Source organism: Balaenoptera musculus, chromosome 8, assembly GCF_009873245.2.
Source record: "Balaenoptera musculus isolate JJ_BM4_2016_0621 chromosome 8, mBalMus1.pri.v3, whole genome shotgun sequence".
In the NCBI taxonomy this organism is placed as follows: Eukaryota; Metazoa; Chordata; class Mammalia; order Artiodactyla; family Balaenopteridae; genus Balaenoptera; species Balaenoptera musculus.
Genome location: NC_045792.1, coordinates 45,135,791 through 45,158,758, shown reverse-complemented (window position 1 = coordinate 45,158,758; position 22,968 = coordinate 45,135,791). Strand labels below are relative to the sequence as shown.

The 22,968-nt window shown below is 43.8% G+C and overlaps 1 protein-coding gene across 5 annotated transcripts in view; it reads right to left on the bottom strand.

Annotated features, from left to right (window-relative positions):
* The window catches only part of ME3 (malic enzyme 3), a 317,840-nt gene that overhangs the window by 67,759 nt on the left and 227,113 nt on the right, over positions 1-22,968 (bottom strand). The gene's annotated exons all lie outside the window — the stretch shown is intronic.

The window sequence follows — 22,968 nt, the reverse complement described above, 5'->3', positions numbered from 1 at the left end:
CCCATTCTACTTGCCTTGGCTAAATCAGAGAGCACTTCCAAAAACCGCTTGTCATGGCTTTAACAGGTGCTTGAATTTTGTGACTCATTATTTAAGTCATGCCCTTGTCAATACTGTAAACACCCATGGCCCTGCTCTTTGGTCTCATCAGTCTTGTAAAACTCTCACCCCTTGAGGAAACCCACTTTCCGCTCCCTGTGCATCTCCACCCAGGCAGCGAAGGCAGATGGAAACAATCTTACTACAGGGCAGACTGATCAGCACCACCATCCACTCATCCTTGTCAACCCACATAGACTCTCAGTACTGACCAGCCTCTGTGCCTACAGAGTTTCTCTGGTCAAAATTCACTCTTTTCACTCTTTGCAAAGACTGTTTCAAAATCCTCTGTTCTCAAACCTCCAACTGCCTCAACGTTCCCCACCCCACTGCCCTAGTGACCTTGTCTCTGATGTCACAGGAAGCATCTCTGTCAGTTTCCCACCAGCGAATCTACAAACGAATGCATCCACAGCCAACCTCTTTATTCCTCTTGTTCCAGTGAAAATTACAGAGCCTCACATCCTTGATTATCCCTCCTCCCTCTCTCTGTCTCTCTCAATCTCTCACTCTACTAGATTTTCCATTAGCCCTAAAATATGCCCAAGTCTATCATCTTAAAAACTTCTGGCTTCTGGTAGTGACAGAGTCACTTGGACAGAATAACATTTCTGCAGATAACAATGATGAGATGGTTAATTGTTAAACAATTTATGTTATTCTTATGTTACAAAATTATTTTAAATTAAGGCAATGGAAATTGGCCAAAAACAGGCAGACACTGGACGGGAATCTACCTTCGAAAGCAGGAATTATATCCTTTGAGATCTGCAAATTTGCAGCTTTTGCCTGAGAGCAGTCTAATCTGCAAGCAACTTGGGGCAGCAGAAAGCCAAAGTCTTACTAGCTTGAGGTGTCAGAGAAGTGAGTTGGAGCTGGAAGAGCAGTCAGGAAGTGAAGGGGAAAGTTCTGGAAGGGAAGGAGATGCAGAGAGGATGAACTTCCAAGTCTGTGTGTACAACCTGCCCAAATCACTGGTTGACCACTCAGCTATGCATACCCAAGGGCCTGGCAAAAAAAAGAAAAAAAAAAAGCTGCAGCTGAACGCTGAAAGAACCCAGCAGAGACTTCCGTTGCTGCAGACCAGTAGGGACAGAGTTTGGAATTTGAGTCTGGCCAAGTGAATTCCTTCCTAGAACAAAACTTACTCTTCTGAGGAACAAAATAATCCAGAGTTCACAGAATCTAGGGTACAGAGAGGTCCATTATAATAGTCTGCTTACTTTATACATGTTAAGACATTTTCCACAATAAAAAATTTAAACAAAACAAGAAAAACACCACCAAAGCCCAAAGTACTCTTGACTTTCACGTTCCTTGCCAAGACTGTTCTTTCTCTCTCCTTCCTTCCATAGCCAAACTTCTTGAAAGTACTGTCTACACTAGCCACCTCCATTTTTTCATCTTCCACTGAAACACGTCTTTTCTTTTTTTTTTTTTTTTTTTTTAAAAGCAGATTTTTTTTTTTTTTTAATTTTATAGCTACTTTATTTATTTATTTATTTATTTTTGGCTGTGTTGGGTCTTCGGTTCGTGCGAGGGCTTTCTCTAGTTACGGCAAGTGGGGGCCACTCTTCATCGCGGTGCGGGGACTGCTCTTCATCGCGGTGCGCGGGCCTCTCACTATCGCGGCCCCTCCCATTGCGGGGCACAGGCTCCAGACGCGCAGGCTCAGTAGTTGTGGCTCACGGGCCCAGCTGCTCCGTGGCATGTGGGATCTTCCCAGACCAGGGCTCGAACCCGTGTCCCCTGCATTAGCAGGCAGATTCTCAACCACTGCGCCACCAGGGAAGCCCCAACATGTCTTTTCTTAATATCGTGCTGCCAACACTGCTCTTGCCAAGGCCACCGATGACGTCCACGTCCCTAAATGGCAGCAGCTTTCTAGTCCCCATGTCCTTTGGCTTCTCAGCAGCATCTGACACTTTAAAGCACTCCCCACCCAACCTCTGGCTTCTGCGACTCCACTCTCTGTTGAGTTTTCTTCTGCCTCTCAGGCCGTTTCTTCTTAGTCCCTCATGCTGGGTCATCCCCCTATCAGGTGTTACAGTTCCTCAAAAACTTGCACTATCCCATTCTCCTCCTTACTCTTATTCTTTCTCTGTATAATCTCATCGGTGCCCAAGGCTTTTGGCCAGTAACTCTCAAATATCTGTAGACCAGAGATTCTCACCTTGGGCACTGTTGACATTTTGGGTTGGATATCCCTTTGCTGCAAGGGGTGGGGATGTCCTGTGTGCTGTAGAATGTTTGGCAGCGTCCTGGTCTCTACCCACTAGATGCCAGTTGCACCCCACGCCCTGTTGTGACAACCAAAAATGTCTCCAGACATTGGTAAATGTCTCCTGGGGAGCAAACGTGACCCTGTCTTTAGAGCCATTGTTCTAGACCTTTATATTTAACTGCTTGCTTGACATCTCCATTTGTATGTCTCAAAGGCACTTCAAACTTAACCTGTCCAAAACCAAATTTATGATCTAAACTTGCATCACTCTGACTCAAAGACAAGACAAAACGAAAACCCAAGACAAACTTGATTCTCTTCTCTTGCTCCCTTTCTCAGTGACTATTACCCCCATACATCTAGTTTAACAACCCCAGACCCCTGGAAGCATCCTTGACACTGTCCTCTCCCCTTTTATACAACCCCTTGCCAAGTCCTTCCTTTCTACTCTGTAATTACCTACTGGTTCATATACTTTATTTCATCCATGACACCACCTACCTGGTCCAGGCTCCCAATAGCTCTTCCTTAAAGCACCAAAATAACTTTGCAACATCCTCTCTTGTCTCTATCTAATCTATTTTCTACACAGTAGAAAGAGTGATGTTCTTGAAATCAAAGCCTTACCGTGTGATTTTTTTGGCCGTGGCTTGTAGGATCTTAGTTCCCTGACCAGGGATTGAACCCGCGCTACAGCAGTGAAAGTGCTGAGTTGCAACCACTGGACCACCAGGGAACTCCAAAACCTTACTGTGTTATCCCTTGTGATAAATATCCTTCATGTCTTTCCATGGTTCTTGGAATGAAGACCCAAGTCCTTAGCATGGTCTACCTGCAAGGCCCCGTGTGGCCTGGCATTTGTCAACTTCTTCATCCTGATTTCATTCTCCAGTCATCGGCTGCACTGGCCTTCTTTCCATTCCTCCATGTGCCATGATTTTCTTACTCTAGGGCAAGTTCACATACTGTTCCCTCTGCCTGGTACCCCCTGCTTCTCTTCACTCTATGTTTAGTTAATTTCTACTTATTCTTCTGATGACTTCCAAGTCAAAGCTGGGGCTCCTTGTTATATATTCTCAAAGTACCCCATACCTACATACACAAACCTATTACAGTTATTTGTGTGGCTATTTGGTTAATATCTTTCCCCCGTTAGTCTGTAAGCTTCATCAGGGCAAGGTGAACATTTATTCTGTTGTTGTTGACCACTGTATGCCCAGACTTAGTCCATAATGGATGCTCATACATAATTTCTGAATAAGTGGAGAAGTGAGTAAGTGAAGTATGAGAATGGTTGAAGGTTGAGGGATGAAGATGAAAGGTGCTGAATAAAGTTGGAGCGAAGGAAACTTTAATGTGTGTTATGTGGTAACAGTGTGCTGGGCTGGGTGGTGCTGGGCTGTGCCTGTGGCTTAGAGTGGGGAAATGCATGTATGAAGGCAGTGGACAGGCCAGTGGGGAGGAAAACCCCAGAGCCTAAGACTTGGGAGTTGCTGGGCTCTTTCCAGCATGTTGATTGGGGGCGGTGTGGGTCTTTGAATTAACTTATTCATTAGGTTTGAGAAAAAGTTCCAGGAGTTTGTTGTGCCATTCTGAAATGATCATGGGGCACTCAGTTGTATCAATCAAGACAAAACCAAGTATCGGCTTGGCTTTTTGGAACTTGTCGCTAAGGATCATCTCTAGGCAGTTTGAGTTTGGAAAAATCACACTGTGTTGATAATAATGAACTCCAAGGACTGAAGTTCAGGATGCTTCAAGCCATCCTGAAGTTTAAATAGTGGTACCTGTCTTGGTGTCGGTAGAAGGGTAAGTGGGCCAAGGTGAGCCTATACATCTGGACCCTTTCAAAGAACCACCTCCTCTACCTCCAAACCAGCTGCTGCTCTGAGGTGTGGCCTGAGGTGGTCTTGTTAGGGCTGTGACTCTTCACCAGCTTCTATTTTTCCACAGCTGCAGCTCTCATATTCATAAGCAACTTCCCCTCAGGTCATCCAGAGCTAGTCACATGGAACAACAATGTTAACAAAGAGGCCAATTCTTCCCAGCTGGAAAAACCAGGTCTCAGCCCAAGGCTCACTGATGACTCATCGGAATGACCTTGGGGAAGTCATTTACCCACATTAATTAATCCCAATGACGCATTCCTGGCCTTTAGCAGCTCTTGACCCTGACCTGTTTTGGAAATGTCCCTCAGCCAAACAACTCCTGTTCTCAACTTTGTCTTTACCAGATAGAGGCTTAGTAATGATATTTAGAAAAAAAGCTCACATGTTAAGGGGTAAGACACAGGCACCATTTTAGACCTTAGCAAAGCTCTGATGCAGTTAATTCTAAACACAGGAAAAGTGTGATTGTGGAAATAATCTGGTACATTAAAATAGGCTCTCTTTGTTGAAGATAAGAAGAGGGCTGAGGGACACTTCAAATGAATATTTTACAGTTAAATTTGAGCTATTAAAATTTCAAAAGACTACTTTCTTTTTTGCATATATCATTTTATTCTCTGAAGAGATCATACTGCAAAAATAAAACCTTTTGAAATGTATTAACAGCTTTTAATCACTTCTCAAAGTGCACTTCCATCTATTACATAACTTGCAGCTACAAATCATCCCAAAAGGATTGCCCTGGATGAGGATTCTGAGATATCTAGTCCAAAGACCTCACTTTATAAACAAGGACATTGAAGTCCAGAGAGGTGAAGTGACTTCTTTGAGGTCACACAGCTCATAAGCAGCAGAACCTGCTTGAACCAAGGTCCTGAGTCCAGGGCTCTCTCTACTGACCCAGACTGCCTGTTCTCTCCATGGATCTAGTTCCCAACAGACAGCTAGGGATATGGACTGAAATGTACCAGAGATGCGCACTGGGGCAACTAATGAAATATTTTTCTCTGATGCATGTTGGTGAGGAAGTAAAATGTGCAGAGTGAGGGATTATGATGATAAACAAATGGACTGCAGGTTCCAGTAGGATCCTAGGGGGTCGCTTGCCAAATTTCCTGGTGGAACTGTATCTAGACCAGCTCAAAAAGAAGATACTCCGCGATGAAGAGTGGCCCCCGCTTGCCGCAACTAGAGAAAGGCCTCGCACAGAAACAAAGACCCAAAACAGCCAAAAATAAATAAATTAATTAATTAATTTTAAAAAAAAGAAGATACTTCCAGGGAAGAAAACTTCTTAGATGCCCTCAGCAATCTACTTTCAGGTTTAACCACTTCCACTCGAAGAGTGCTCTTGCTATTTTCTCCAGCAATACATGGTGATGGGGTTGGTTCTTATCTCTGCTGCCATGGTTGGTTCTTATCTCACTTTCTCATTTCTCAAGTGAGAAATGCAGACACTCACTCCTTTGTATTCCTTCTTAGTGGCTTCAGGAAGAATATCTAGGTGCCATGGGAGGCACAGCTACCCACACCTGCTTAGTCTCACCAGAGACCTCAGGCCCACAGGAGTCCCTGAGGCTGGCGTGGGGATTTTCAGGGACTACTTCCAATAAAACAGATCACTGAAAGTGATAAAGCTGCAAGTGACTCAAGTGAAGTTTTAGAGAAGTGGCAGAGGGAAGGTAGCATAGACTGGGGGTTAAATGTACGTGCTTTGCAGCCACAGCACTGGGTTCAAAGCCTGCCTTAGCTCCTCACTGGCTGTGTGGCTGTGGACAGGTTACCCCTTCTTCAAGCTTCAGTTCCTCATCTGTAAAATGGAGAACTTGACACCAGTTGCTTCATGCCTTCGCTATAAGGATCAACTAAGACAATGCATATTTAAAGAGTTCACTGTGGTGCCTGCTGGCATGTAGTTAGTGCCCAACAAATGGCAGCTCTTAGCGTTGCTGAGTTAGTGTAGTTCGTGGTTAGGAGTGCAGGCCCGGCAGTCAGACCGCCTGGGTCCAAATGCTAGCAAAATGTCCAGTGAGGAACCTGGCTTATAGTAAGTGCTCAGTAAACACTAGTAGCTAATTATTAATTTGTATTTTATACCAAGACTTATACCAAGTTAATGTGCATGTTTGTCAGGAACTAGGATTTACAGTTATATGTGCTTTTGGTGAAACAGGAAGGCAGTCAAAGTTTGGTAGAAAATCTTGCAGTATGAGGGTCACTGAGTGAGGGCAAAATAGAGTTCTTTGGTGATGTACAGTTGGGACTAGTAGTTTTCCATGTTCCCTGCAAGAGCTAGTATTCAATAGGGTGAGATCAAGGGCAGCCTGAAAGGGAATACAAGTCACAAAAGGTCAATATTCACTCACTCACTCACTCATCCATCCATCCATCCATCCACGCATCCATCCATCCATCCATCCATCCACCCATCCATCCATCCATCCATCCATCGGGCTTTTGAACATCTCAGGAACCCTGTTTGTCCCTTTACGCACGTTATCTTAATTCTCATGCAACACTCTCAGACAGGCATCATCCCCATTCTATAGATGAGATTAAGACGGAAGAGGTGTGAAGGTAGAGGTGAGATTTAAACACACGTCTCTTGGAGCATGGAAATGTGGCTCCTTTAGGTGTGGGATTTGGGACAAATCTCTTCAATTCTCAGTGTCTTAGTTTTCTCTTCAGTAAAATGGGCACAATGGCTTCTCCATTATGGAGTGGCTGTGAGGAGGAAGCAAGGCAAGTTCACACACACTCTGCACACTGTAAAGCCCTGTAGACATGTGAATCTTCATATCTATCTGACCTTGACCAATATGGTAAGTCTGAGAGGGGGTGTTGAGTGTGCCAGTCTCTCTGATTTCCTGACGGCCCTTTCTGGGTGAATGGGGTAGTAATTTGGGTGCCGAGGAGCTCTCTGTATTCCACAGCTGGGTCTGTTTTAATCTTTTCTCCATGAGAAGGAGTCAGACCCTCCCCCCCCAACCCCCAAAATGAAGGCTGCTCTGTGAGACATAGGCTCTGACAGCTGGTGTCATGTTCTACCACCCCGTCCTGAGGCACAAAAGGAGGCAGGAAGGTGGGAAGCTCCAGGAAGTGCTGGGCCTGGCTTCGCTGAGACGTGGAAGCATTTCCAGCTTCCGAGTCAATTATAGGCTGCCCCGGGGGATCCCGAGGCACTGAGCAGCCTGCAGTGAGCTAACATAACCTGAGCACTCATCCAGGCTAATGTATCCTCTGAGTAATTAGAATGGAACGCCCTTGGCGCTCGTGGTGCTGTGAAGATGGGCCTCTGGGTGAGAGGCTGTGGTGGGAATCTCTCATTGTTAATAGCCGTTAACTGGAACAGGAAAAAACAAAAAACCAGAAGTAACTGTAGCTACTGATACCTTCCCCCAAGTTTTTCCTGTTTACTTCAGGGAAGCAATTTTGGAACTTGAGGGAAGAAAAAATATATATAGTAAATATGACAAGCCGCCAATCTATGGAACCAGGGCTTAAATGAATGTATTCCCTGCTTTACAGAACATTCCTGAAAAGTTGTGAGTTAATAAAATATACCTAAAATAATACCGTACGTGTACTCGGGAGGTTGCTGTTTAAAGGGAGGCTGCAGAAAATTGTTCAGGAACATAAATCACTGTCCCCCGATTTATGGCTTTCACAAATTTGGACTTTCCTATTTTGGTTTCTAGAAACAGAACCTAGGTTCCTTCTCAGCTGATGCTTGGACATCAGGGCCTGAGAAGGAGGGACCAGAGAAGGGGGCAGCCCCCTCTCACATGGAGTTTTGGGGTAAATGTGTGGCCAGGGGAGGGAATGGCTTCATGCTTAACAGAAACTAAACACCTACTTTATTCTTTCACATACGTAACTCATTTGGCCTACAAGACATATTTGTTACAGGCTGTTCATCCTGCAACAGGGCTGACCTGACACATTGGGCTGGAAGCATTTAAAGGCCAGTATGTGATTCACCATCTTCTCTTTATCCTTTGCCGCCGCCACCTGTACTGTTCCAGACGAGGTTGCCTCAGGACCTGGTTCTAGAGTGAGGAAGACGCTGAGCACAGCCCCCAGCTGACCCACGGGACATGATGCAGAAGCACAGAATAAGCTTTAAGGGATGTTTGTTCCATAGCACCATGTAGCCATGGTACACTCTGTTCCACAAAACCTTTCAGAGATGCCCATTATGTTAAACGAGATATTGGTGCTCTGGTTAAAGCAGAGGTGAGAGCCTTCCTTCTTGGAAGGTCTTCTCACTACTCTTCATCTCAGTAGTCACTGTTCCTACAACGGACCTCAGGCAATGACAGCAGAGGAAAAGAATTCCTGATTGGAGACGGTGCTATAGCACTGCGGGTTAGTGACTGTTATTTAGAAAAGTATATCTTTAATGCATAGCTCCTCCTACTAGACTATATGTCCTATGAGGGCAGGACGACATCTGTCTTGTTCACTGCTGTAACCTTGGGGTCCAGCATAGCACCAAGCACACAACAGGTGCTCTAGAAGCAACATACGTGTTGGGTATGCTGAGTGGTGCAGAACGTGGGTGCTGAAATGAGACACAGCTGAGCCTTTATGTTTTCAGTTATAAACTGGGCATATAATAACACCTACCTCAACGTGCTTCTGTGAGGATTCAATGAAATAATAGATCAGGTACCTGGCATAGTGCTTGGCGTGTGGTAAATGCTTCATAAGTGGTAGCTGATATTGGTTACTTATGCTAGAGAGCAATAACATATCCAAATATTTTCTGGGTGACAGAAAATCCCAAGCCAAGAAAATGAAACAACTCTGAATTGAATTGTGTCCCCCTCAAAAGATACACTGAAATCTTAACCCCTGCTACCTGTGACCTTCTTTGGAAATAGGGTCTTTGCGGATGTCATTAAGGTGAGGTCATCAGAGAGGGCTTTCATCCAAAATGACTGGTGTCTTTATGAGAAGAGGTGAAGACAGAGACACACAGGGAGAAGATGGCCACGAGGTGATGGAGGCAGAGACTGGAGTGAGGCATCTATAAGGCAAGGAATGTCAAGGACCGCTGCCAAACAACAGGAGTTACAAGAGGCGAGGAAGGGTTCTCCCCTACAGATCTCAGAGAGACCTCAACTCTGTCGACACCTAGATTTCAGACTTGCAGCCTCCAGAACTGTAAGACAATAAACTTCTGCTGTTCTAAGCCACCCTGTTTGCGGTATTTTGTTACAGCAACACTAGGAAGCTAGTACACCAACATCCAATTTGTGTGCTGTGGCCATGAGCAGTGGTGATCACGATTCCTTCCCTGAACCTGTCTTAAAACTCAGTCTGTTGGAATTTCAGAAGGGCAAGCCCTTGTGAAGTGTCCTCCCTCCCACAGAGGCCTGTAAATTACATACTATCTCCAGTTTCCATCAGGAGCCAGAAAACCCTCTTGAATTTTAGAATTCAGTTACGCGAGAGAGAAAGAAAAACAAAGATAACGTTCACTTAGGAGAATGTTATTTCTTGAGAAAAAGACTCTTAACCCTTATCTCCGCCTGCAGAGGAGGGACCCTTAGACGTTTCCTAGAATAGAAGTGAGAAAAATCTCCCAACAAAACCCACTCGACAACACAAGATTCATTCAAGCTTCTTGGCACCAAGTCGAACAAAAAAGGAGGACTTAATTAAAACAGGGTCAGTGACATCAGGCAAACCACCGAGGCCGGGCTCAGGAGGAGGGACGTGAACTTTCAACTTCGGAACAAAGGCTCGCTGTTGCCACGGAACCACCATTCTGCACATTTTTGGCAGCCAGGGGACCTGTTCTCTGAAAACACGCAAGAGCCTATATTTAAAACCCAGGAGCAGCCTCCGGGACTCAACAGCACAGCAGGAGAAAGTAGGTCTGAGAAGTCCCAGGGCCTGGCTGCCCAGCACCTGGGAAGGCAGAGCCTGAGGATACAGCGAGGTACCCATCGTGCCTGGGAGAAATTAGGAATCACGCTCTCCCCTGGTTCTGTGAAATGTCCTCAGGGGAATGTGAATAAAGCGGGGCAGGCACCTGTTAGTGGTAGGTCACTCACAATCCTTCTTTGGTTTTAGTTCTATCTTGAGGGACATTTTGATTATTTTTAACCCACTGAACCATAGCTAATTTCCTGGAACTCGGACGGCCCCTCCTGTTTCCCATTCTGTCTCTCTCTTAGGTGGGCACATGGCCCCTCCCACCCTGAGGAGGCTCCCTTTCCTTCCGACCCTCCCAGATGACACTGAGGTTGAGCGTGCCTGTCTCTGGAGTGAGACGTAAAGGTGAGGACGGTGGTTCCGCCCACGTGACTCCCGCATCGGGGCCTCAGAGTGGGCGGGGCTTCCTTGAGAGTACTGCCTGCCTTGTCCCCTGCTCGGGCTTCTTGCATCCTGCTTTAGGCATCCAGCACTGTGCTGGGCACATGGGAAACAAGGAAGCATAGGACTTTACCTCTGATCCAGTGGAGTTTTTTGTTCTAGGCAGACTGGAAAAAAAACAACAACAGTATAATGGGGTATAATGGAGACATGATTGGAGGATGGGGAGAACCATGGAACAAGCAGTACTAGGATGGCTAAATCACAGTGAAAGAGCAGCAGAGCTGGGCCTGGAGCCTCCACTCTAGGGCACTTTGGCCCTTCCCTCTCACCCTCCCTCCTCTTGCTGCCGTTGGACAGTTTTCCCCAAGAAGACCTGAAGCATCTTAAGAGCAGCTCCACCTCCACTGATTTCCATGGGTCCCCAGTACAGCCCTATAAACATCGTGTCCACTTCAGAAGGGAATCTCTGAATAGATTCCTTTCTCTCCTTCCCTGTGTGCGAATGGAGTGGTTGGGAAAAGGGCACTAGAAAATTTCTGCTACTATATCCAGCTATGTGAGTTTGAAAAAGCTATCAGACCTCTCTGAGCTTGTTTCCCCATCTGACAAATGTAGAAGGCAGATCAGATAACCTCTAAAAATCTATGATCCTATGACATAATCTAGCAAGACCTGCAGACTAGACCTAGAACAGTTGCAAGAGCATGAATTTACAGCTAGACAGACCTGGGCTCAAATCCCAAATCTTACCCTTATTTGCTGTGCAACCTTAACAAATTACTAACCTCACTGAGTGTCAGTTGCTCATTACTAAAATGGGGCACTAATTAATAGTTAATTTAATAATTAAATCCATCTCACTAAGCTGGTGTGAGCGTTAAGTAAAATAACACAATGTTGGTCACAAGTAGCCTCTTCAAAAATCTTAAGTTGGAACATAAGATGTATTTCTCAAAGGAATGAATGGCGGTTTCCCTCCAAGAGACACAGAAATTCATGCTGTGGTTCCCAGGTAGGGTGACTACATATTCTGGTTTGCCTGTGTCTTGACACAACTGTTATTTGTTTTTCTTTTTCACTCTCAAAAACTTACTGATCTGCAGGTCCAGCCTATTAAATTTAATACTGCAAACGTTTATTGGGAGCCTAGTATGGAAAGCCAGGGTCATCTTTTTGGTGGCATCATTTTGAACCCTTCCCCTGTGTAGTCATTAATTTTAATCCTACTCGCCACACAAAGTATCTGTGAAGTGGCTTGTAGCACCCACAGTCTTTTGCTCTCTATGACTTTTTGGAACAGTCTACAACGTACCCTGTGCCAAATTCTGTAGAGCTGGTGTTGAACCCAGACAGAGGATGGAGCCTTGAAGATTCTAGACCTGTAAATTTCAGGCTTGTCTTGGCTCCTTGAGGGCCTGATCTTTGGCCTCAAGTAAGTCATGTCATTTTTACCTCAGTTGCGACAAGTAAAATGTAGGAAAGAGAGAAAGAGGAGAAGCCAGCGTTTGTTTAGCTCCTGCTATGGTCTGAATGTGTCCCTCCAAAATTCATACGTTGAAATCCTAATGTCCAATGTGATGGTATTAGGAGGTGGGGTCTTTGGGAGGGGCCTTTGGGTGGAGCCCTCATGAATGGGATCACTGCCCTTATAAAAGAGGCCCTGGGCTTCCCTGGTGGCGCAGTGGTTGAGAATCTGCCTGCCAATGCAGGGGACACGGGTTTGAGCCCTGGTCTGGAAAGATCCCACATGCCGCGGAGCAAGTAGGCCCGTGAGCCACAACTACTGAGCCTGCGCGTCTGGAGCCTGTGCTCTGCAACAAGAGAGGCCGCGATAGTGAGAGGCCCGCGCACCGCGATGAAGAGTGGCCCCCGCTCGCCGCAACTAGAGAAAGCCCTCGCACAGAAACGAAGACCCAACACAGCCGTAAATAAATAAATAAAATAAAATAAAATAAAAAAAAGAAGAGGCCCTGGAGAGTTCCCTAACCCCTTCTGCCATGTGAGGGTACGAGGACAAGTCTGCCACCACAAATGAGCCCTCATCCCACCATGCCACTGCCCTGATCTCGGACTTCCAGCTTCCAGAACTGGAGGAATACATTTCTGTTGTTTATAAGCCGCCCAGTCTGTGGTATTTTGTTATAGCAGCCAGAATGGACCCAGAAAGCTCCCACTGGGAGCATGTTACAAATGCTACACCATTTACTCATCACCACGAGTCTAGGAAGCTAGGAAATTCTCATTTACACCCGGGAGAACTGAGGCTCCATGAGGTAGCAGCGCTGAGACAGGAAGGAGCGTAAGTAGTAAGTACAGGCAAGCAGGTAAGAAACCACCGAGCCTTCACGTCTCTCTTGTTGAAGTTTCGGGAGATACCTGTAAAACACTGAAGTCCTTCAGAAGACAGGCTCCTACTAACAGAGAGAAAACCTGGAACAGGTTTCTAATTGTTTCAACTATTTTTTTTTTTCTTCCTGGAATTTGCAAATATCACTTGCTGCTCTAGTGTTTTCGATTATGAGATGCCTTTTGGCAGGAGAAAATTGTTCGAGTCGAATTCCAAGGGTTGGGGGAATTTTTCCAGCTGTTCTCCTCGAATAAGAAGGAGCCTGATAAGGTGTACAAACAGCTGTAGAAGAAAGTGTGGTTTTCATTTTTAAGAAAGCGTCACGTACATGTAAAGCTGACGAAGAGCGCCCTGGTTACCATCACATCATTAGCTGACTGAACAATTTATAATTGGGAGGAAAAAAAAAAAGGCCGCATAGATGAAAATTTCAGCTGAAACTGACACCCCTGTCCAAATAGCAAGTCACTTCAGAATCTGAAAATTCTAATTTTGCAACTCACAGATGCTTCCAATTAGAACAGGGAAGGTAAGTGTGGTTTCAGCTGCTACTTGAAAATATTAAAACATGCCAAGAAAACTCAGGCAGAGATGGTACAAAGGAGTTTCTTTTTCTACTGAAATATTTACTCCTCCAACAATAATAATCACAGAGGCTTCAGGCCCCGTTTTCCCTGAGAAGTCACACTTAACACTCTTCACTTTCTTTTATGGCTGTGAACATGGCACAGACCCACACATGCCTCCACTTTATAAAACAAACACACACCTTCCTGCCGTCTAGAAGGTCTCTACTTAATCTGGGTCTCTGGGCAATAAGTTTTTGGAACGTGGCTCTGTTCTAACATGAACTTCTGATTTATCCAAGCAAATAATCGTCAAACCTGAGAGACTGAAAATGCTATACCTCTGACTCAGAGGCCCTGCCAATGACTCGTTTGTTTACAGGTATGTGCAAGATCGGGAGAGAGAAACATCCTGTTTTCCTGAAGCAGGTTTGAGAAGTAGTCCCACATACTTTTTCCATCTGAGTCATAAATCTTTGTAGCCTCAGCTTGAGAAACAGGCTAGGAGCGCAGGACCCTGTTGAGACCCACTGAAACAACAGGCCCCTAAGCCAAGGGCAAGCTGAAGTTGTAAAAGCTCGGATCAATTTTATGCTAGCATTTATGAGACGATTCTATGGGTAGACATGTGAGCCCTATCTTGAAGCAATTGTAAGCGGAAGATTCTGCCCACTTTAATTTATCGTATAAACATTTCTGGAGCTATCACCGTATATTAGTCATGAAAGCTGGAATTTAATAAAAGAGAACAGAATGCAGTTTTCAGAGAGGACAGAAGTTCACTGGGAAAACATATGTGCAAACCTCAGGGACCCTGATCACTGGGAACAAATGCAAGAGATAGTTAAGTGCCTGGAACCAAATGTATGAAAGGGCTACTCATCAGGTATAATTAAGCTGGGGTAAGATGGGTGTGGGGCATTTGATTTAATTTGTCATTTTGACTGAGTTTAGCCTCCAAACTATAAATCTCTTTAAAGGAAGAAGTCTCAGAAAACTCAAGATCAGGAAGGTTAAGGCCAAGAAAGTATTTGCTCTGAAATGACTGGGAAATGACATGTGTTCCAATTGGACCCACTGAATTCAAAACACCAGAGTTATTGTGAAGCTCAAGAGCAGAAGCTCAGACAGACTTAGGCTCAAATCTCATGTCTTCTGGTTAGTAGCTGAGTGACCTTGGCAAATGATTACATCTGAGCCTCAGTTTCTTCATCTGTTAAATAGGGATAATAAAACATTTCTAATCAAGTTGCCTGAAACGATGAAAAGAGATAATATATGGAAAGCAGTTAGTACAATGCCTGGCACATTTAGTAAGTGCTCAATAAATAGAAGCTATTTTTACTATTACTCCATGTAAACTCTCCTAGAGAATCATTGGTATCCGAGGCTTACCATTAGTAGCAGAATGTAATAAGGAAGGCTGAAAAAAGTTGACTTGATCCGATTATGTAGGTATGAGCTATATGCTTGCAATATTACTTCTGTTTCTCTATTAGAATACCCTGGGTCTATATAGCTAAACCCCGAACTATTAGATGCCAGAAATATCAAATGGGGAGCTCAATCACGACCTGTTCATGAGACTGTGCCACTATGAAAAATTTTTACTGTTATGCTGAGAAACACAGCAGGTCCAGTCTTCCTTTTCTATTGGCTGTGTAAGCTAAGCACTCATTCATGAATTATTTCAACAATTACTTATTAGACCCCTCTTTGTGACAAGACCTGTTCTAGGCACTTGGAATATTCACGTCAGTTAACAAAACAGACAAAGATCTCTGCCCTTATGGAACATATATTCATTCATTCATTCATTCTAGTATATGGGAACTGCCATACTAGGAGTTAAAGAAAGGGAAAGGGCAAAGTTACAAAGATGAATGAGACACACTGTCTGATAAGCTCCGTCAGATAGAGGAGAGAGCGATGGAGCAGATCTGTAAGTAACTACTGGATAACAATGTAGTAAGTTCACTAGTAGAGTATTAGCAGAGGCCACTGTGGACAGACATAGAAGAAGGATCAAAATATTCTGCAAGCAAGAGTGTGGGTACAGAGACTAAGGAGGTGGCAAGAGATGAAGACATTTGGGATGATTTTAAAGGGTACGTGGGAATTTGTCATTGGGTAAGATGGGGAAAGGCCATCAGGCAAAGCGAACATCTGCTGGTTTCTGTCAATGAGGGAAGCATTTGGTAGAATGTAAGTTTAAAAGAAAGTATAATGTATAAACTAAAGTAGCTTATTTCAGAAACTCAACTGTTATCAATCATGGAATAAATAAACTCTGGTTTTTGTTTTGTTTTAAAACTAGGACTAAGTAGAAAACAGCTTTTATTTTCCCCTAAGTTTTCCCATCAGATGAGAACAGCTGTCAGCTCCAGCTTGAGTTTGATTTCTGATACTCTGCTTACCCAGAGGAGAGTTTATGAAATTATGGTCCATGTGCTACCAATATAGTCCATAAATTTCCTGCAGGATAATGAGTTTGGGTAGTTTTAAAATGGAGATTCTTGTGCCCCACTCCTGACACAATGAAACAGAATCTTGGGAAAGGGAGCTGGAGCCTGTAATTTTTTAAAGTGGACTCTTATGAAAGTTTAAAACCACTGGCCTGGGTAGAGGTTTACTCTCAAACACCACCCCCCCATTTCTGGTTTGATCATCAAAATCGTTTAATTACCTATCTACCCTAATTCTAGCCAGCACTTTACCTGATTTTGCTCTACTATTACGTGAATTCAAATTTCCTGGGTCTTTGTCGAGAGAGAGAGAGAGAAGTTTCTCTGCTCCTCACTACTGGTTACCCCATTCCCACCCCCGTATGAGCCAAGGCGGTTCACTCCAGCTTCATCTATTCTTCCAGTCAGTGAAAAAGTTACCATGACAACCTCACATCCACGTCCCTCCACTTGGTTGCACACAAGAAGCACCGCTGGCTCACGCAGGGTCCATCCTGCACCGGCAGGCAAGGGCAATCTATTGCACCTATTTGTGGTGAGGACTGGACATCGTTATTAATCCTTTGGAACCAAAGATTCTGGAAATACAGGTCATGATCTCATTCCATTCTCGCTGTTGATTTCTTCCCCATTGATAGGCCTGGATTTGGGGATAAAGGTATTTTGCAAATAATAGATAGTCTGTTCTTTAATTATACCAGTAACATAGAGACTCTTTGCAATTACTTTTACCTCTCCAGCCACGCTTTTAAATTCAGTTAAATTCCAGAAACAGTTATCGAATGCCTACTATGTCCCAAGTCCTAGGCAAGTCTTCCTGCTGAAGATTCTTAAAGGAATCAAATGTAATTTACATTAACATTAAAAAACATTAGGACATAATGAATTTTAAACAAAATTACAGAGTTAAAGCTCTTTGTTTTTAAGTAAGGAGCCATTAATAATAGAAGCTCAGGAGGAGGGGCAAGATGGCGGAAGAGTAAGACGCGGAGATCACCTTCCTTCCCACAGATACAGTAGAAATACATCTACACGTGGAACTGCTCCTACAGAACACCCACTGAACGCTGGCAGAAGACGTCAGACCTCCCAAAAGGCAAGAAACTCCCCACGTACTTGGGTAGGGCAAAAGAAAAAAGAAATAACAGAGACAAAAGAATAGGGACGGGACCTGCACCAGTGGGAGGGAGCTGTGAAGGAGGAAAGGTGTCCACACACTAGGAGCCCCTTCGCGGGCGGAGACTGCGGGTGGCGGAGGGGGGAAGCTTCGGAGCCACGGAGGAGAGCGCAGCCACAGGGGTGCGGAGGGCAAAGCGGAGAGATTCCCGCACGGAGGCTCGGCGCCGAGCAGCACTCACCAGCCCAAGAGGCTTGTCTGCTCAGCCGCTGGGGCAGGCGGGGGCTGGGAGCTGAGGCTCGGGCTCCGGTGCTAGCCGGGAGGGAGTCCGGGAAAAAGTCTGCAGTTGCCGAAGAGGCAAGAGACTTTTTCTTGCCTCTCTGATTCGCGGCGCGCAAGGAGAGGGGATTCAGAGCGCTGCCTAAACGAACTCCAGAGACGGGCGCGAGCCGCGGCTATCAGCGCGGATCCCACAGCAACAGGGGTGCAGAGGGAAAAACGGAGAGATTCCCGCACAGAGGCTCGGCGCCAAGCAGCGCTCACCAGCCCGAGAGGCTTGTCTGCTCACCCGCCAGGGCGGGCGGGGCTGGGAGCTGAGGCTCGGGCTTTGGTGCTAGCCGGGAGGGAGTCCGGGAAAACGTCTGCAGCTGCCGAAGAGGCAAGAGACTATTTCTTGCCTCTTTGTTTCGCGGCGCGCAAGGAGAGGGGATTCAGAGCGCCGCCTAAATGAACTCCAGAGACGAGCGCGAGCTGCAGTTATCAGCGCGGACCCCAGAGACGGGCAGGAGACGCTAAGGCTGCTGCTGCTGCCACCAAGAAGCCTGTGTGCAAGCACAGGTCACTCTCCACACCGCTCCGCCCGGGAGCCTGAGCAGCTCGCCACTGCCAGGGTCCCGTGATCCAGGGACAATTTCCCCGGGAGAACGCACGGCGCGCCTCGGGCTGCTGCAACGTCATGCCGGCCTCTGCCGCTGCAGGCTCGCCCCGCCTCCTCCGTACCCCTCCCTCCCCCAGGCCTGAGTGGGCCAGAGCCCCTGAACCAGCTGCTCCTTTAGCCCCGGTCTGTTTGGGCGGGGAACAGACGCCCTCAGGCAACCTACATGCAGAGGCGGGTCCAAATCCAAAGCTGAACGAACCAGGAGCTGTACGAACAAAGAAGAGAAAGGGAAATCTCTCCCAGCAGCCTCAGAAGCAGCGGATTAAAGCTCCACAAACAACTTGATGTGCCTGCATCTGTTGAATACCTGAATAGACAACGAATCATCCCAAATTCAAGAGGTGGACTTTGGGAGCAGGATATATTAATTTTTCCCCTTTTCCTTTTTTTGTGAGTGTATATGTGTATGCTTCTGGGTGAGATTTTGTCTGTATAGCTTTGCTTTCACCATTAGTCCTAGGGTTAGGTCCGTCCTTGTTTTTTTGGGTTTTTTTTTCTCTCTTTTTTTTTTACTTAAAAAAATTTTTTTTCCTAATAAATGTTTTCTTAATAATTTTTTCTATATTTTCTATTTTTAGAAATTAAAAAAAAATTTTAATAAGTTTTTTCATATTTTTTATTTTAAAAAATTAAAAATTTTTTTTCTTAATAAATTTTTTCTTAATATTTTTTTTCTTATTTTTTACTATAAAAAATTAAAAAATCTATTTTTAAAAATTAAAAAAAATCTTTTTTCTGAATACATTTATTCTGAAAATTTTTTTTCTTATTTTTTATTATAATAGCTTTATTTTATTTTATTTTATCCTCTTTCTTTCTTTCTTTCTATTTTTTTCTCCCTTTTATTCTGAGCCGTGTGGATGAAAGGCTCTTGGTGCTCCAGCCAGGCATCAGGGCTGTGCCTCTGAGGTGGGAGAGCCAACTTCAGGACACTGGTCCACAAGAGACCTCCCAGCTCCACGTAATACCAAACGGCGAAAATCTCTCAGAGATCTCCATCTCAACATCAAGACCCAGCTTCACTCAACCACCAGCAAGCTACAGAGCTGGACACCCTATGCCAAACAACTAGCAAGACAGGAACACAGCCCCATCCATTAGCAGAGAGGCTGCCTAAAAACATAATAAGGCCACAGACACCCCAAAACACACCACCAGACATGGATGTGCCCACCAGAAAGACAAGATCCAACCTCATCCACCAGAACACAGGCACTAGTCCCCTCCACCAGGAAGCCTATACAACCCACTGAACCAACCTTAGCCACTGGGGACAGATACCAAAAACAACAGGAACTACGAACCTGCAGCCTGTGAAAAGGAGACCCCAAACACAGTAAGATAAGCAAAATGAGAAGACAAAAAACCACACAGCAGGTGAAGGAGCAGGGTCAAAACACACCAGACCTAACAAATGAAGAGGAAATAGGCAGTCTACCTGAAAAAGAATTCAGAATAATGATAGTAAAGATGATCCAAAATCTTGGAAATAGAATAGACAAAATGCAAGAAACATTTAACAAGGATGTAGAAGAACTAAAGAGGAACCAAGCAATGATGAAAAACACAATAAATGAAATTAAAAATACTCTAGACGGGATCAATAGCAGAATAACTGAGGCAGAAGAACGCATAAGTGACCTGGAAGACAGAATGGTGGAATTCACTGCTGCGGAACAGAATAAAGAAAAAAGAATGAAAAGAACTGAGGACAGTCTCAGAGACCTCTGGGACAACATTAAACGCACCAACATTCGAATTATAGGGGTCCCAGAAGAAGAGAAAAAGAAAGGGACTGAGAAAATATTTGAAGAGATTATAGTTGAAAACTTCCCTAATATGGGAAAGGAAATAGTTAATCAAGTCCTGGAAGCACAGAGAGTCCCATACAGGATAAACCCAAGGAGAAACACGCCAAGACACATATTAATCAAACTGTCAAAAATTAAATATAAAGAAAACATATTAAAAGCAGCAAGGGAAAAACAACAAATAACACACAAGGGAATCCCCATAAGGTTAACAGCTGATCTTTCAGCAGAAACTCTGCAAGCCAGAAGGGAGTGGCAGGATATACTTAAAGTGATGAAGGAGAAAAACCTACAACCAAGATTACTCTACCCAGCAAGGATCTCATTCAGATGTGATGGAGAAATTAAAACCTTTACAGACAAGCAAAAGCTGAGAGAGTTCAGCACCACCAAACCAGCTTTGCAACAAATGCTAAAGGAACTTCTCTAGGCAAGAAACACAAGAGAAGGAAAACACCTACAATAACAAACCCAAAACATTTAAGAAACTGGGAATAGGAACATACATATCGATAATTACCTTGAATGTAAATGGATTAAATGCTCCCACCAAAAGACACAGGCTGGCTGAATGGATACAAAAACAAGACCCGTATATACGCTGTCTACAAGAGACCCACTTCAGACCTAGAGACACATACAGACTGAAAGTGAGGGGATGGAAAAAGATATTCCATGCAAATGGAAATCAAAAGAAAGCTGGAGTAGCAATTCTCATATCAGACAAAATAGACTTTAAAATAAAGACTATTACAAGAGACAAAGAAGGACACTATATAATGATCAAGGGATTGATCCAAGAGGAAGATATAACAATTGTAAATATTTATGCACCCAACATAGGAGCACCTCAATACATAAGGCAAATACTAACAGCCATAAAAGGGGAAATCGACAGTAACACAATCATAGTAGGGGACTTTAACACCCCACTTTCACCAATGGACAGATCATCCAAAATGAAAATAAATAAAGAAACACAAGCTTTAAATGATATATTAAACAAGATGGACTTAATTGATATTTATAGGACATTCCACCCAAAAACAACAGAATACACATTTTTCTCAAGTGCTCATGGAACATTCTCCAGGGTAGATCATATCTTGGGTCACAAATCAAGCCTTGGTAAATTTAAGAAAATTGAAATCGTATCAAGTATCTTTTCCGACCACAACGCTATGAGACTAGATATCAATTACAGGAAAAGATCTGTAAAAAATACAAACACATGGAGGCTACACAATACACTACTTAATAACGAAGTGATCACTGAAGAAATCAAAGGGGAAATCAAAAAATACCTAGAAACAAATGACAATGGAGACACGACGACCCAAAACCTATGGGATGCAGCTAAAGCAGTGCTAAGAGGGAAGTTTATAGCAATACAAGCCTACATCAAGAAACAGGAAACATCTCAAATAAACAACCTAACCTTGCACCTAAAGCAATTAGAGAAAGAAGAGCAAAAAAACCCCAAAGCTAGCAGAAGGAAAGAAATCATAAAGATCAGATCAGAAATAAATGAAAAAGAAATGAAGGAAACAATAGCAAAAATCAATGAAACTAAAAGCTGGTTCTTCGAGAAGATAAACAAAATTGATAAACCATTAGCCAGACTCATCAAGAGAAAAAGGGAGAAGACTCAAATCAATAGAATTAGAAATGAAAAAGGAGAAGTAACCACTGACACTGCAGAAATACAAACGATCATGAGAGATTACTACAAGCAACTCTATGCCAATAAAATGGACAACCTGGAAGAAATGGACAGATTGTTAGAAATGCACAACCTACCAAGACTGAACCAGGAAGAAATAGAAAATATGAACAGACCAATCACAAGCACTGAAATTGAAACTGTGATTAAAAATCTTCCAACAAACAAAAGCCCAGGACCAGATGGCTTCACAGGCGAATTCTATTAAACATTTAGAGAAGAGCTAACACCTATCCTTCTCAAACTCTTCCAAAATATTGCAGAGGGAGGAACACTCCCCAACTCATTCTACGAGGCCACCATCACCCTGATACCAAAACCAGACAAAGATGTCACAAAGAAAGAAAACTACAGGCCAATATCACTGATGAATATAGATGCAAAAATCCTCAACAAAATACTAGCAAACAGAATCCAACAGCACATTAAAAGGATCATACACCATGATCAAGTGGGGTTTATCCCAGGAACGCAAGGATTCTTCAATATACGCAAATCAATCAATGTGATACATCATATTAACAAACTGAAGGAAAAAAACCATATGATCATATCAATAGATGCACAGAAAGCTTTCGACAAAATTCAACACCCATTTATGATAAAAGCCCTGCAGAAAGTAGGCATAGAGGGAACTTTCTTCAACATAATAAAGGCCATATATGACAAACCCACAGCCAACATTTTCCTCAATGGTGAAAAACTGAAACCATTTCCACTAAGATCAGGAACAAGACAAGGTTGCCCACTCTCACCACTATTATTCAACATAGTTTTGGAAGTGTTAGCCACAGCAATCAGAGAAGACAAAGAAATAAAAGGAATCCAAATCGGAAAAGAAGAAGTAAAGCTGTCACTGTTTGCAGATGACATGATACTATACATAGAGAATCCTAAAACTGCTACCAGAAAACTCCTAGAGCTAATCAATGAATTTGGTAAAGTAGCAGGATACAAAATTAATGCACAGAAATCTCTTGCATTCCTATATACTAATGATGAAAAATCTGAAAGTGAAATTAAGAAAACACTCCCATTTACCATTGCAACAAAAAGAATAAAATATCTAGGAATAAACCTACCTAAGGAGACAAAAGACCTGTATGCAGAAAATTATAGGACACTGATGAAAGAAATTAAAGATGATACAAATAGATGGAGAGAGATACCATGTTCTTGGGTTGGAAGAATCAACATTGTGAAAATGACTCTACTACCCAAAGCAATCTACAGATTCAATGCAATCCCTATCAAACTACCACTGGCATTTTTCACAGAACTAGAAGAAAAAATTTCACAATTTGTATGGAGACACAAAAGACCCCGAATAGCCAAAGCAATCTTGAGAACGAAAAATGGAGCTGGAGGAATCAGGCTCCCTGACTTCAGACTATATTACAAAGCTACAGTAATCAAGACAGTTTGGTACTGGCACAAAAACAGAAATATAGATCAATGGA